Genomic DNA, 17,497 nt, shown 5'->3' with positions numbered 1-17,497 from the left:
TGTATTTGTATGCATATGGCTTATGTGATGTTTCTACCGATGTCGATTGATTGGGGGATTGAAGCTACATGTAATGCTATGATTTTGGCTTGATTGTAGGGCTGGAAATACTCAGTTTATAATAGTAAATGTATGTTGAATACTCTTGGACTGAAGTTATCTTTCATGCTTTGGCATATGCATATTGGTTCCAAATGTATGTCTTGGGCTACGCTATGATGTATTGATCATCGGCGGATGACTTTGAGCTTGTCATTGGATCCAAATGCTTTTGGAAGCTTGAGCTTATTTCAGCCCGCACTTATTGACATTGGTTAATGCTTGACAGTGGTCAGTTCTTTGACAGTTACATGCTCTTTGGGTACATGCTTACCCGACGCCTACGGTGCTTGATGCATTTGTCGTGGCATAGTGTACCATGTACTTGTTGAGCTTCATTGCTCTCTGAATACTTGGCTTGGATTCTCATTTGCTATTCCAGAACTTTGTATTGGATGTCACTTTGGTTGTCAGAGATATTTATTGGGATGTATGTCTTGCTCATGGATGCTACCTACAGTTACTTTGTAGCTGTCATGCTCTTGGGATGCTATTGAGGCATTTTCTTGGTTACATGTCTTTGGTACTCTGACTTGGTTTGATTGAGCTATTGAGCTCTTTTATCGGCCTCTTTGTGCCAGTGGGAGCATCTTGTATGCTTGACCAACATTGAGCAGGAGGTTCATGCTATTTTGAGCATTTTGCAGATACTTGAGACTTTGGGATCTCTTACACTGAAATGTTGCATGGTTCATGCACTGGGCAGATTGTATTGGGTTCAAGTCATATAGCTGAAGTGTTTTCATTCTCTGTTGTCCACTACTATTGTCTTCTCCTGTGACAATCTCTTGCTGAAATTTGAATGCTGAGAACAGCCTTGAACTGGTGCTGAATGTTGGGAAGACTTATAGGTTGATTGATCAATGATTAGATTGAGAAAAAGCTCAGAATTGTTGCCCAGCAAAACTCTTCCAGTAGAACTCTTCAAGACACTTCAAGCCTATGTGACAATGGCATAATTATCTTCAAACACCTGAATGTAAAATAGTTTATGAGATACTACAGATTTTTCTGAACATGGACCTCATGTAATTTACTTAACAAGGAATATAGTGAACTTTGGCATCAAAAATTCGATTTCTTCTTATTAGCCTCTTTCCTTGTTGCAACTTGAACTCCGTGTTCAGCAGCCCTTACACGAAATCTACGACAACGAGCCAAGGTCAAGAGTTGGGAAGCCATGCTCTGATACCAGTTGAAAGGTGAGAAGGATCGAAGCTTGCACTCGAGAGCTATAGCGGGAGAGCAAGAGCAAGAAAGGGAGAGACAAGAAATGGGAACTCCAACAGTCACAATGTGTGACCGAGCCTTCCTTTATTCAAATAGTCACTAAAAGAATAAAGAATAAAGTGACGGTGATGGGCACCCACCACACCTGCAGTGTGCAGTGGCGGTGACTGTCAGTGTAGTAATACACGAGCAGCTAGGCGAAGGCGCCTTTACTCCCAACAGTTATGAGGAATATTTAAAGCATCCCACATATGTGTGCAAGTCAAAGAAAGTGCTCTGGCTGAAGAAAGCACCTAGAGCATGGTTTTATGCGACAGTTAAACATCAACTTTTGAAACTCCCTAATGTGGAGTTCCGCATCTTCCTCAACTAGCCCATTAAAAATGGGTAGCGGGTAACCTAGAGCCGGCAAATCCGTCGTTCCTGCTGGAATTGCAATAGGCTGCGCCATGACGGGGATTGGATTTGCACTAGGAATAGGGAACGGTGGGGTTACACCTCCCGCAATTGACGTGGATTGGCTTATGGCAGGAAGGGGAGCACTAGAGCTTCCACCTTCTCCTAACTTATTGCTTGGGGTCCTAAGACCACTAGATCCACTCCCTCGTAAGGGTTCAGCACCGCTACGCTTAGGGGAATATCTCCTAAAGATTTCAGCACGTCGCCTAGCTCTCTCGTCTCTTTCCTGCTTTTGGATTTCTGCTAGACGATGCTTATCAATAAATAACGGATCGATCTCAGTATCCTTTGGCATAAACTGCTAGTTGGTCCCTAGAAAACCAGGATTCGAGAACCGCCACTTTTAAGCAGCTCCCGGCAGACGCACCACTGATGGACCTAAAAACGGGCCGGCACTGGCTCATGCACTAGCCGGACCTCGTCACTATGCGCAAGACAACCCCCTCGGCCTCGCGGCCAGGAGCGTCTATCAAAATCTCTGCCTTCCTAAACATTGCGTTTGTAATACGTTGTAGTCCAACTGATCCTAACCCAATATTGCTCCTCAGAGGGAGTCCCTTTCACATAGCCAAAAGGCTCGAATCACATACACATGGGGTTCCTCCTACGGCTGAATGCCGTCAACCCTCTGCGACTCTCCTACACCTTGGGGATTGGCCCCTCGATGCGCCGCTCAACATTTAGACATTTCGCACAAACGTCACTCAAGGTACCAAATAAACGTATCCAGGAATGTACCATTGTCCTTACTTAATTTCCCCTTTAGGATCCCACGACTAGCCTACAGCATAGGAACCTCACACTCTCAACGGTGGGTCACAGGCCTACTGAAAACAATTGCTATGCGTATCCAGGAGCTAACTCTGATACTTTTAATTTCCTCTAAATGATCATGCAAAGAGGTGGATGCCTAGTGCTCAAACATTTTAAAAACCACCAGCGTGCAAGTGCAAAACATCTCTTTCATGCTTTTCTTTCTAACCGCTTTGTGCTTCGCTGCAACACCTAGCACCGAAGTGATCTTCGTGCTACTAGGTTTTAATTTTTATCATTATTATTCCGTCCTAGTTGCAATGCATATAAAATCAGCAAATTATTCCTCATGCTCAACGGCATTTAACCATTTTTCCACAACTCTACCCTTCCCCGTTGATAGTGCATCATTGCATTCATTTCTTTCAGGGTTTCCTTGCCATTTTTATGTGGAGAAAGGAAGGAAACACACACTACAACATATAAACAAGGCTGAACTGAAGCATAACTTCATGCCCCAGCCTTGCTATACATCAACAAACATAAATCCTATTTTTCTATATTTTTCGTAGCCCCAAATGTATTTTTCCCCTATTTTTCATGGTGTTTTTATCATTTTTCCCCATTTTCTTCATTTTCTTGTATTTTTTAAATTGCTGAAAATGAAAACCAGTTTGTGGGCTGTGGCCCTTAGTTCATTTGCAACAAAATTGAAAGATTAGTTGATGTGTATCGACGGTTTTTCCCATTTATATGCCCAAAACCCTTGTTTTTCCCCATTTTTCATGCATTTTCGGGTTTCTTGACATTATTTCGGGCCATGAAATGCATGTTTTTCATAATTTCTGGTTATAAACAGTAAGAACTCAGAAGAATCAGCAGCATAATCAAATCTTAGTCCATATGAACGGCATTCCATCAATCAAAAGCATAAAATACTAAATTTTCTTTGTAATTTTTTGGTTTACCGCTTAAACGCGTGTTTCGGGTTTTGTGTCCATGGCTGTAGATTTGGAAAACAGCAACACTTCATGTCCAGCAACATCCCAAATCACCATTCTCAGCCCGTGTAGCAATCCGGTCCATGCCGGACAAGTCTCCATCATTCTTTCTTCATTGCTCCTTCCCACACATGAACTGCCTCTTAGAAGAGAGAGAGGGAGGAGAGAGAAAGACTAGAATCAGAAATTTCAAACCAGGCCATCATTCCACGGGCGAAGGGCGGCGATAGAGTCCACAGACAGAGGGGAATGAAGCCCCATAATCCATTGGGGGGGTTGTTTGCAGCAGCCATGATGCCTCTCATCCATTCATGGCGCATTTTTCGGCCGCCATCTTCTTCCACGTTTTTTCATGCCTCTTCATTCTCTCTCCACGTTTTTTGCTTCATAAGGTGCATAAATTTTTTGGGGGGGGTCCAAAATCAAAAGGCATGCTCAAATTTGGCCTCCCAAGTGTCCACCTTTTCATATCTTGACCGTTTCCTTGGCCATTTCCCCGTCCGGACTCCGAATTGAGCTCTGAAAAATCCTGGGCGTCCGGCTTAGCATCCCGCATTGGCCAGTAGCTTGTGTCAACCCGCATGACTGTCTGAAAAATTATGAAAAATCACCAAGTGTCGCTCGGGCGCCTTTAAAGCACTTTGGCGCTTAAAATCGTCCTAGATCGAGCCGCCGCCTTTGACGGTGGATATTTTTCCCTTGATCTTCATAATTTTTAGCTATTTTTAAGCACTTCCCGTCACCTAAATTTCGCTCTCATTGGCGACCACGGGATAGGGCGACTCAGCCCGTCGAATCCACTAACATATCTGCACATAAACAACCAAAGAAGCATCAATTTGATACAAAACAATTATCATCATAAAACTCAGCACAATGCTCCCCCTACCCCTGGACAGAACCAAGGCATGACATCCACAAGGAATAGGCCTAGCATCATCTAATAGAAGATCCGAAGTGAGTCACTAACCAGCTGCTCCAACACAGCCAAACTAAAAAGAACTGCCAAAGAGGTTGCCCTAAGTGGTAGTCTGAACTACTGACCAACTAAAGACAACGCAACTAGGAGCTCCTACAAGGCGAGGACTCCTATAGCCTGAGCAAAGGATATTTTCTTTCAGTATATCTCTTCTTTGAGGGTTTTGATTGGATGAACATACTTGGGCATGTAAAAAGGAGGGAGCTGAGCGTAGTGACCCAAGGAGAACAGGGCATCGGTCTCAGGACTTGTCTCGGCACCCAAGAACCTACCAAGCCCTCGCAAGGCGACACTTAATCCTTTTCTAACGCTCACTTTTATTTTCGCTCCAACCTTCCTGGTTTTGATATTATTTTCCAGCAAGAAGCCACCCCTAGGAAGACAAGGTATCGGCCCCGGGTCTGACTCGTCCCCAGGAACCTACCAGGCCTTCGCAAGGCAATGATCAACTGCTTATCTATTTTCATTTCTTTTCTTTTCATTGATAGGGGTTAGAACCCCTTTTTACACACCTTCGTATTTATATTCATCTTTTGGGAGATTCAGGATTTCTTGGCATCAGCATTATGATCTTCTAGCAGGCTTATCTAACTGCCTCACTACTAACAAGAACTCCTAGAACGGCTGCCGAGCAGGTTAGCAGAACAGAGCCACGAGGACTTTCGTCTAAAACAGGTCTTTCAATGTCTAACAATGTCTTTACAGGAGGCAATGACTACTCCGACCTTCCTCAAACATACTTAGCCCAAACCTGGGACTTCATGCCTTGGTTGCCGGTCCCCAAAAAAAATGTGTTCCCTTGACAAGTACAAATACACATATAACAGGAAAGAAAGGTACTCGTAAAGGAGAAATATCACCTGGAATGGCCACAAGAAGCTTCCATCGCAGCAAAGGCTCCTCCAGGCTCCACAAAATTCCACAACCCGCGAAACCTGTCCAGCACAACACTAAACCAAAACCCAATTAAACGCACCCGCACTAGACAGGGAAATGGCCCTCTTGGCCTAATGAAATCAGACATGACTTTGCTACAAAACTAAATCGGCCCTCTTGGCCTAATGAAATAAAACAATACTATGCATAACATCCTCCTGGAAACAATTATGATAGACATCAAAGCATACCATTCCCAGGGGAACAGGACTTGTAGCCCTAAACTAGGTGCATTAAATTATGACCTATCCCTCCTGCGTATATCGCAAGAGGTGTTCGCATCACATGTCGTCTAATCAGTCTATGAGTCTGAGATAATAAAGGTAGATGAGTCTCGCTTACCCTCTGCATCACCCAAATTAACCATCGTCTGCCAAAGAGGGCATGTTCAGAAAGCATACCCCACAAACGACCAGGTCCTATATCACCATCAATAGATATATCGTGACAAGGGCCACAATTAAAGAAGAGGTCCTCTTCATACGCAAGATTAGCCAATGAATCGGCAAACTGATTCCAATTCCGTGGAATCAGCTGAAAAGACACTCTATCGAATTCATCTAGCAGGGCTATGGCAGTGTGATGGTACATACAAAGGATCGGGTTCCGCACCATGTACGTCCCATTGAGTTGATTTAAAACCAACTGAGAGTCCCCTTTCACCAACAACTGGCAGATACCACCCTTCTTTGCAATATTCAAACCCATAATCAGGGCTTTGTATTCTGCCATATTATTGGTAAAATTCACCCCAAGATAAGCAGCGAACTTCATGACAATGCGTCGTCGGGGGTCTCGGATGACAACTCCTACACTTCCTTTTTTGCATGCACCCCTGGACGCCCCATCAAAGTACAAGGTGTACGTCCATAAAGGGTTTACATATCCTGCCATCCTGAACTCTACTCGTAATTATGGTAATCGAAATTCAGCATATTCAACGGGTGGACTGTAGGCTCCATCCCTCCATCATCATTGAATTCAACAGGGATGCTCGTCAAAAGTTGTAGGCAATGATGGCAGAAGACCTTGATTTCCCAAATAAATGTCCCGCCTTCTTGCTCAATCACCTTGTATCCTTTGCTCCACCAAATGAGCTTTCCCTGATGATACCTCTGTTCCAAATATGGGTGTTCTAAATAAGGGATCAGACGACCCATCAACCTCTATCACGATTTCCTTGCAGATGTTTGATCAATCTTGCCTAGACCTGCAAGGCAGTTATAGCATTAGTACAATCAGAAGTAATAAGGTTTAATCTTATTAAGATTAACCTTATTTTTAAATTCTATCCCCTCAAGGTCAGCTAACAAAACTGTGGATTTATTCTTTCCTATTCTAACGATCTTATAGGGCCCATCCCATTTGGGTTCTAGCTTGCCTGGAAATAATTCACGTCGTGCATCATAATACAGAACAAGCTGTCCTTTCTTGAAGGTGTATTTCTTGGCTTTGAGGTCGTGTAGCTTCTTCATTCGGTGCTTCGCCACTTCTTGGTGCAATAAGCTCTGCAACTTAAGCTCATCTAAATGTGCCAGTGTCGTCAGGCGCTCAAAAAGAGCGTCTTCATCGCTCAAAGAATGATTGATGGCAAACCGAATAGTCGGCAGCTCAATTTCTAGAGGCAAGACACACTCCTCCCCATATACTAACTTGAACGGGGTATGGCCAGTGGCTCGTTTGAAAGTCGTATTATAAGCCCATACTGCCACGTATAACTTTTTATCCCAATCCCGTTTCTTTTCCGACACAATTTTGGACAGGATGCCTACAAGCTGCTTGTTGGTGCTTTCAACCTGACCATTGGCTTGCGGATTATATGGGGTTGTCTTGTTATGCTTGATGTTCCACAACTCTGTCAAACCTTTGATCACCTTATTCAGGAAATGGGTTCCGCGGTCCGACACTAATTCTTTCGGTGGACCAAACCGACATATTATCTGCTCTAAAAGGAAACTAGCAGTTTCTTTAGCATCATCTTTCCTTGTTGCACGTGCTTCTAACCACTTTGTGAAGTAGTCAGTTGCGACAATGATGTACCTCTTTTGCGTAGTCGATGACGGAGTAATAGGACCCACAAAGTCTATTCCCCACTTCTCAAATGGAAGTATCGCCATAATAGGGGTGAGTGGTCGTTTCCTATTCTCTCGACTATCATGTCGTTGGCAAATATCGCATCGCTTAACATACGCAAACGCATCCTGGAAGATGGCAGGCCACCAATAACCTGCTCTTAAAGCCTTTTGTGCTGTAAGCCGTCCAGCAAAATGGCCACCGCAAGCAGAATCATGGCACTCTTCCAAAATGAATGGCACCTCGTCAGGCGTCACACATCGGCGATAGATATCATCAACCCCTTGCCGATATAATGTACCTGCGATCAAGGCAAACTTTAACGCTTGCTGCTTAATTTTCCTTTTCTCAGCCTTAGATAATTCGGATCCCGCCTCTCCTGTTGATAAATAATGCGTTATTGCAGCATACCAGGAGGGAATAGATGCCGTATCTATTTTAAATATCATCTCCATGTCACTACCTTCAGCCACAGATTCTTTCGGCTCCCCAAAGTCCACTAGACATTCCACGATGCCTTGCAACCTTGGTGGCTTACTCTTGATTTCATAATCAAATTCCTGCAAAGTGATCAACCACTTCGCTAAACGATCAGGCGGCTGTAACTTATTCATCAATAGTCGAAGTCCCTCCACCTTCGTATAAAGTACGACTTTCTCATAGAGAATGTAATGCCTGAATTTCTTGGTCCCAAAGACCATCGCTAGACACAGCTTCTCCATGTAGGTGTAATTGATTTCGGATACCCCCAGCTTCCGACTAGCAAAAGCAATCGGGTGGTACCACTTCTCTTCCCAAATTTGGGCTAAACAGCAGCTGATACTATACATGGTGGCTGCTTAGAATATATAAAACACCTCACCTCTTTTAGGTGCTTTTAAAACGGGCGCTCTTGCTAGCTCTTGTTTCACGTCCTCGAATGCTACCTTGCAAGGATCACCCCACACAAACGAACAGCTAAAGGACAATAAATTTGTAAGTGGCAACGTTCTTTCTGCTAAGGCGTTAATGAATCTACGGTAGTAACCAACCGAAGACAGAAAGCTATGAACCTCTTTCGGAGTGCGTGGTGGACCCATGGCAACTATAACTTTGACCTTCTTAGGGTCTGTCGCAATTCCTACCGAACTGACCACATGGCCCAGCAATAGCCCATAAGGTACTCCAAAAGCACACTTCCGTGGGTTTAGGGCGATGCAAAATTGTCTACAGCGCTCAAAGCATTTTCTCAAAATGATCAACTGCCTTTCCCTCACGGTGGCGGCCCCTAAGTCATCAATAAACACCCTCAGCTCTTCAGGGGATATGTCACCGAATGTCTTATCGGCTGTTCGTTGCCACGAACCAGGCGCATTGCATAAACCAAAAGCCATCACGTGGTAAGCAAAAGTACCAAATACAGTGATGAAAGTTGTTTTCAACTTGTCCTCTTCTGCAATTGCCATTTGGTTGTATCCTGCAAAGCAATCCATAAACGAATATATCTCCCTACCCGCTAATTGATCCAAAATCTGGTCAATAGATGGCAATGGGTAGTAGTCCTTAACTGTCTGCTTATTCAGCTCCCTAAAGTCTACACATAAACGGATCTGATTATTCTTCTTCTTTCTAATCACAACTGGCGAACACCATTCCGTGTGTTGCACAGGAAAAATCAAACCCGCTTTTCGAAGCTTCTGTAACTCCTCAAACAGCCCGTCCCTCAATTCGAAAGGCATACGCCTTACTTTCTGCCGTACAGGACGACTGCCTTCTTTCAACGGAATTGTATGAACAGCAAGACTAGGAGGAATGCCTCTCAACTCATCATAACTCCAGGCAAAGATATCACGGAATTCTTGGATCAAGGCCACATAGTCCTCCCTTTCTGCTGTGCTGAGCATAGAGCCTAATTTGATGGGCCGCGAATCATCAAGCGTACCAAGGTCTAGCTCGATAACATCTGCATCTCTTATACGATCTTGGGCCTCTATCGGCTCGTTCAAAGTGATCTGATAGATGTCCTCCGTGGTGGATCCCTCTTTGGACTCATCGCTCGATGATGTCTCACTGGCAGATAAATCTTCTAATGTCTCCAATTCTGTAGAAGATAGAGGAGCTCTCTCACTCTGCGGGGACTCAGGATAAGCATCAACCACCACACGCTGGGCACCTCTGCCGAATATCAATCGACCGGCGGGTATATCCACTTGGCAATCCGCTTGCAAGATCCAAGGTCGTCCAAGTAATACTTGGTAACTTGGCCGCCCTGCAAAACGAATCACCCTAAAGTCCAACATGCATTCTACATTTGCAACAGTGACATGGACCTTAGTAATGCAGCCTTCCGGCTGTCTCAAACTATCATCTGCCATTCTAAGAATTGTGGAAGTATCTTTCTGAATCGCAAGACCTAACCTTTCCATCAGTTCAGAACTCATAATGTTAACAGATGATCCCGTGTCGACAATGGCATAATCTACTAATATCCCATCGACATAGGCTGCAACCCTTGGGCAATGCTTCTCAGCATGCTCGAACCAGTCATCACCAACTCGCGCAATACCCAAAGGTTCTACGATATACCCGGTACGTAGGATCTTTCTAAATTCCTTACGTACTCCTGGGGAAAGCTTAATAAGCTGCAAAAGGTTCACATCCGGCTTGACTTCGCAAAGAGAGCCCGCCAAATCGAATTCATGATAGTTCGAAAGAGCTCGCTTTTCACGCCAAATCATCCGCTCTTTAGGTCGCTGAGCTGGCTTTATTGCCTCTTTCTTAACTTTCACCTTCTTCTTTGGTGCTTCCTTATCGGCTTTACTCTCTACGGGCTTCAAAGGTCCCCCTTCTAGGGCAGGATCCAAAACTTGTGTTCCTTTGTCGCCTTGTTTAGGGTTTCCGTCGACAGGCTTATCCATGTCGGCTTCTCTACCCTTTTTACCTCTTGTAAGGACAGCTCGTAGATTAGAGGTTTCAGCATCATTAACGCGTACAGCCTCAATCAAACTAACCCCACTACCACTTGGTAGCTCCTCCACTGTAGTCTTTGATCGTTGAAGTATTTGTTTAGGCCCATCCTCTCGCTGGGAATCATTTCCTTGGGCACGATGATTAACAGGCCCTGGTTGCCGACTACCCCGCTGGAGAGAACTGATCTTACTCCAGCAAGTAGCCACTAGATGGCCGGATTTTCCACAAATATCGCACTTAACATTTGGGCAATTTCTTGGATAGTGCTGCCCGCCACACCATTTGCAACTAAACCTCGACGGCGCACCCTCTTCTGGGTATCTACTTCCTATCAAATTTTGTTGTTTTTTAAGGAAGTTGACATCAACGGCTATTTGTCGATACTGCTCCGTAATCATGTCGGTATAATGCTTCATCATGTCCTTAACCTCGCCAAGAACATTGGAAGAACTCGACTCATAGCCTTGGTCATTTCCATGTCGTTCAATCGGCCTAACAATTCGATTAGGCACAGGCTGTTGAGCTGCAGGCATGGTGTTAGAATTGACCGCCTGGCCTCCACTACTTGGAGCCATTTGACTGCCCGTAGGCATCGACATGCTAGGGGGAGCTGGTAATAAAGGGACATTCTGTATCATGTTCCCTCTCCCATTAGGGTTAGCCATCGCTATCCCTTGGCCACTACTGCCATTGGCTATTGCCATATTGTTTCCCAATACTAAACCCATATTCAAATTGCCTCGAGAAGCATAGGCCGCTTGTAGTCGGGATTCCACCTCTTGTGCTCGTGTAATGGCAGTATCTATATCCCCCAAGGGGACACTACTCAACTGCAATTGGATATTAAAGTCCAAACCATGTAGGAAATATTGCAATTGGGCAGCTGCGGGGATAGGGATAGAGGTGTCCAACTTACGGAAGACCTCTTTTATCTTCTTCGCATAAGCACGAATATCCTCGTGTGGATCTTGGCGGGTCACGTTGAGTACACGCAACCAATATTGCCCACCCCTTTCAGGGGCAAACTCCCTTCGAAAAGCTCCATAAAATGCATCAATGTTCAATATGGTTCCGGCTTCTAAACCATGATACCATATAGCGGCTCTTCCTTTGAGAGTCATGTTGAAGAACATCATTAAATGTCCTTCTTCTTGAATGCGACAGTTAAACATCAACTTTTGAAACTCCCTAATGTGGAGTTCCGCATCTTCCTCAACTAGCCCATTAAAAATGGGTAGCGGGTAACCTAGAGCCGGCAAATCCGTCGTTCCTGCTGGAATTGCAATAGGCTGCGCCATGACGGGGATTGGATTTGCACTAGGAATAGGGAACGGTGGGGTTACACCTCCCGCAATTGACGTGGATTGGCTTATGGCAGGAAGGGGAGCACTAGAGCTTCCACCTTCTCCTAACTTATTGCTTGGGGTCCTAAGACCACTAGATCCACTCCCTCGTAAGGGTTCAGCACCGCTACGCTTAGGGGAATATCTCCTAAAGATTTCAGCACGTCGCCTAGCTCTCTCGTCTCTTTCCTGCTTTTGGATTTCTGCTAGACGATGCTTATCAATAAATAACGGATCGATCTCAGTATCCTTTGGCATAAACTGCTAGTTGGTCCCTAGAAAACCAGGATTCGAGAACCGCCACTTTTAAGCAGCTCCCGGCAGACGCACCACTGATGGACCTAAAAACGGGCCGGCACTGGCTCATGCACTAGCCGGACCTCGTCACTATGCGCAAGACAACCCCCTCGGCCTCGCGGCCAGGAGCGTCTATCAAAATCTCTGCCTTCCTAAACATTGCATTTGTAATACGTTGTAGTCCAACTGATCCTAACCCAATATTGCTCCTCAGAGGGAGTCCCTTTCACATAGCCAAAAGGCTCGAATCACATACACATGGGGTTCCTCCTACGGCTGAATGCCGTCAACCCTCTGCGACTCTCCTACACCTTGGGGATTGGCCCCTCGATGCGCCGCTCAACATTTAGACATTTCGCACAAACGTCACTCAAGGTACCAAATAAACGTATCCAGGAATGTACCATTGTCCTTACTTAATTTCCCCTTTAGGATCCCACGACTAGCCTACAGCATAGGAACCTCACACTCTCAACGGTGGGTCACGGGCCTACTGAAAACAATTGCTATGCGTATCCAGGAGCTAACTCTGATACTTTTAATTTCCTCTAAATGATCATGCAAAGAGGTGGATGCCTAGTGCTCAAACATTTTAAAAACCACCAGCGTGCAAGTGCAAAACATCTCTTTCATGCTTTTCTTTCTAACCGCTTTGTGCTTCGCTGCAACACCTAGCACCGAAGTGATCTTCGTGCTACTAGGTTTTAATTTTTATCATTATTATTCCGTCCTAGTTGCAATGCATATAAAATCAGCAAATTATTCCTCATGCTCAACGGCATTTAACCATTTTTCCACAACTCTACCCTTCCCCGTTGATAGTGCATCATTGCATTCATTTCTTTCAGGGTTTCCTTGCCATTTTTATGTGGAGAAAGGAAGGAAACACACACTACAACATATAAACAAGGCTGAACTGAAGCATAACTTCATGCCCCAGCCTTGCTATACATCAACAAACATAAATCCTATTTTTCTATATTTTTCGTAGCCCCAAATGTATTTTTCCCCTATTTTTCATGGTGTTTTTATCATTTTTCCCCATTTTCTTCATTTTCTTGTATTTTTTAAATTGCTGAAAATGAAAACCAGTTTGTGGGCTGTGGCCCTTAGTTCATTTGCAACAAAATTGAAAGATTAGTTGATGTATATCGACGGTTTTTCCCATTTATATGCCCAAAACCCTTGTTTTTCCCCATTTTTCATGCATTTTCGGGTTTCTTGACATTATTTCGGGCCATGAAATGCATGTTTTTCATAATTTCTGGTTATAAACAGTAAGAACTCAGAAGAATCAGCAGCATAATCAAATCTTAGTCCATATGAACGGCATTCCATCAATCAAAAGCATAAAACACTAAATTTTCTTTGTAATTTTTTGGTTTACCGCTTAAACGCGTGTTTCGGGTTTTGTGTCCATGGCTGTAGATTTGGAAAACAGCAACACTTCATGTCCAGCAACATCCCAAATCACCATTCTCAGCCCGTGTAGCAATCCGGTCCATGCCGGACAAGTCTCCATCATTCTTTCTTCATTGCTCCTTCCCACACATGAACTGCCTCTTAGAAGAGAGAGAGGGAGGAGAGAGAAAGACTAGAATCAGAAATTTCAAACCAGGCCATCATTCCACGGGCGAAGGGCGGCGATAGAGTCCACAGACAGAGGGGAATGAAGCCCCATAATCCATTGGGGGGGTTGTTTGCAGCAGCCATGATGCCTCTCATCCATTCATGGTGCATTTTTCGGGCGCCATCTTCTTCCACGTTTTTTCATGCCTCTTCATTCTCTCTCCACGTTTTTTGCTTCATAAGGTGCATAAATTTTTTGGGGGGGGTCCAAACTCAAAAGGCATGCTCAAATTTGGCCTCCCAAGTGTCCACCTTTTCATATCTTGACCATTTCCTTGGCCATTTCCCCGTCCGGACTCCGAATTGAGCTCTGAAAAATCCTGGGCGTCCGGCTTAGCATCCCGCATTGGCCAGTAGCTTGTGTCAACCCGCATGACTGTCTGAAAAATTATGAAAAATCACCAAGTGTCGCTCGGGCGCCTTTAAAGCACTTTGGCGCTTAAAATCGTCCTAGATCGAGCCGCCGCCTTTGACGGTGGATATTTTTCCCTTGATCTTCATAATTTTTAGCTATTTTTAAGCACTTCCCGTCACCTAAATTCCGCTCTCAGGTTATCATAGTCATCTATGTGGATGACTTGATCATTACATGTAAGAGTGACATTGGGATTACAAAAGTCAAGAACCATTTGAAGAAGAAGCTTGAGATGAAGGGTTTTAGGGAGCTGAGATACCTTTTCGGTATTAAGGTCATCAGATGTGATGATGGTATATGGCTATCCCAAAGGTAGTATGGCTTGGATATGTTCTCCAAGTATGGTATGGCAATATGTAACCCTCTTTCAGTGCCATCGGAGTAAAATGTGAAGTTGAGTGTTGATATTGGTGATAAGATAGAAGATCCTACTATGTTTCGGTGGAGGATAGTAGAGAGTTTGATTTATATAACTATCATGAGGCCAGTACTTGAGTTATGATGTTAGCCTTGTTAGTCAGTTTACGTAGATGCCTAGAAAGAGTCATTTGGATGTAGTTAGATATGTGAAGTCCACCTTATATTATGGGCTTCTTTATGAGGTAGGTAAGGGTATACACGTGTTTGGATACACAGATGCAGATTGGGCTAGTAGCATGTCTGATAGAAGATCTATGAGTGGATTCATGTTTTCCCTTGGTAGTGCAATAGTTATGTGGAGTAGCAAAAAGCAACCTACAATTGTTTTATCGAGTATAGAGGATAAGTACAGATGTGCTTTTCTAGAAGCATGTGAGGTGGTATGGCTGCAAAAGTTATTAGGTGATTTGGATGTGTAGGAAGATGGTGCAATTGTTGTTATGCACTCTGATAACATGAGCAACATATAATTAGCTAGGCACCTAGTGTTTCATGCTAGGATAAAACACATTGAGATATTGCATTACCACTTTTTGAGAGAGAATGTACTTGCAAGAGAGATTGACTTGATATATGTATGGCACACATGATTAGATAGCTAACATTTTTACAAAGACATTGGGTGTAGAGGAGCTTTCAAAATCTCCAAGCTTACTTGGAGCTTTAGAGATAGAGTTGAGCTTGAGGGGTGTTGTGATGACAAGCTCAATACATGCGGACATTGATGATGGACCGCTTGGTTAGATGGATCCACACATGTTCACTTAGCATATTGATGGTTTTTACGATCCTCACATGGCCACTAACTTATCACTTATTATATTGAGTTTGTTGCACTTACCTGCAGTTGGCATAGTTATAGCGGCAGTTAATTAGTATAGTCAGTTATACACTATTTGACTTAGTAGGCCACTTTCCTTTATGTTGCATCTTGTCCATACTTTGTGTACATTGTATTGTGTGTAAAAGAAGAAGAAGAAACCAACAAAAAGATATTTGGCCTCCCTCTCTCTTCTTGTGTTCTCGAGTGAGTTTCCTCTTGTGGGTATGATATAAGAGCACAAGCAAGTCCCCCACCATGTGATTCCTGACATCTTCCATGTTTTTCTCTAGAGTAGGTCTAGTAGAAGGCGTAGATTGCTTAGCCTTTGTTCTAGTACCCCTTCTAGTGACCCTCTTTGAGGTCTATGGATTCCCATAATCTCTTTATCTTTTATCTTCCACTATTGTATATGTGATTTACCAAATAATCATAAACAAAATAGGAATTCATATGGGCATCTCACCCAGCCTTCTCTCAAATACTACTTTGACCTAGATCATTTGGCTACCTCATTTTGGCACTTTTACGTTTAGTAGCAGTATGCATGGCATGGGTCCATAAACTATTTTCTAACCTGCATGAAAAACTAGAGATATCTCCATTTGCAGCCTATAGATAGCAGTATCTATGGATGTATATATATTCTGCACTACAAGACCTTCTAAAATCTTCTGCATACCACCTTTTTGAAGTTTATTGAAGCGGGAATACCAATTTTGTTTGCATGAATCTTCCCATCCTTTCAAAAAAAAAATCTTAAACCATCTAAGTATGAATCACAGTCTCTACAACATGATGTGCACTATCACACAATATGTGATAATGGACGAAATCTTCCCTAGGCAAAATCTTCACTCGAAGTAGAAGCTTTCCTTGACTCTTCAAGCTTAATGAGCTTGATTAGAAAATCCTATATATTTTTTATAAGTTCACCCATGGCATTGTCTTTTGAAGAATTTGTAGAAGGCATGGGAGACAATTAACTCATCTTTTTGGCTCTAACACCCATGTTGAGTGATCGGCTAAGCATGACCAACATCTCTCTTCTTCTTTGTATTTTCACTAGTTTTGATACAACATCCTGCATGTTGAGGGATATTTTTGCTAGAATGAAATTGTCCCTTTCGTGGTTTTTTTTTCTTGATGGCCATTATGTAGTAGGTGAAAATCTAAGTTTGGACATTAGCTTTGTTGTGTTTTATTTTTGAGAGAGGAGAGGATGTGCCTTCACCTAGATTTATTTTTGAGCTAGCAATATGCAAGGGAGATCAAAAGAAGGATAAGATAAGCCACAAATATTATAAGAGGATTGTATTTCCTATCCTTGAATTATTCACCCATTAGGGCTTGGTCACTGAGCACATCACTACACTTGTCTTGAGCATTACGCTAGGCCTTCATATACCTCATCTTTTCAAATATTGCCACGCCACTAGGGGTGAATATTTACCGACTTGCACAATCATGAAGCACGGCATGGCATGAGGCTAGTTGCTAGAGCTATATCTAGTAAATTTAGATGTAGAAGCACTTGAGCGAGTACCATCATTGTGTACACACTTGGTGGCATTGCACAAATGGAAATTCATACACTCAAAGAACCCTAGCTAGAGAGGGTAAGGAGATTGGGTGAGTTGAGGGTCATGGAGGACTCCATCAGTAGAGAGAGGGGCTCATATATTAAAATTTGTCATCATGAGTGCTAGCAAGAGGGGGGCCAAGGGTGCAGTTCATCTTTCCAATGAGAAGTGAGGTTTTGAGTGTTAAAGGACTATAAATAATCAATGAACCTTTATGTGTGCATAAGTGCATGAAGCACGGAGCACAATAGGTAGGCTAGGCATAATATTTTCTTTGCATGCATATTTCATTAGTGAAGTAGTGTGTTTGAGGTGTATGGAATTTGTTCTCATTGCATTTCATTTGAATGAAGAGTGTGTGAGCATATATACTTCAATGGCACAAAGCATCATTATTTTGCTAGGAGCAAAGAGGGTGGTGTAGAAGCCGGTGCTGTGGGTACTAGTGCGAGGAGCTAGGCTTCTTTTCCACTCAAGGAGTAGTAAGAGGAGATGGGGTGAGAGTAGTTCT

The sequence above is a fragment of the Lygodium microphyllum genome, chromosome 11, assembly GCF_053477565.2.
Source record: "Lygodium microphyllum isolate KBCC chromosome 11, Lygodium_microphyllum_v1.1.10, whole genome shotgun sequence".
Taxonomy (NCBI): Eukaryota; Viridiplantae; Streptophyta; class Polypodiopsida; order Schizaeales; family Lygodiaceae; genus Lygodium; species Lygodium microphyllum.
This window is presented reverse-complemented; position numbering follows the sequence as displayed.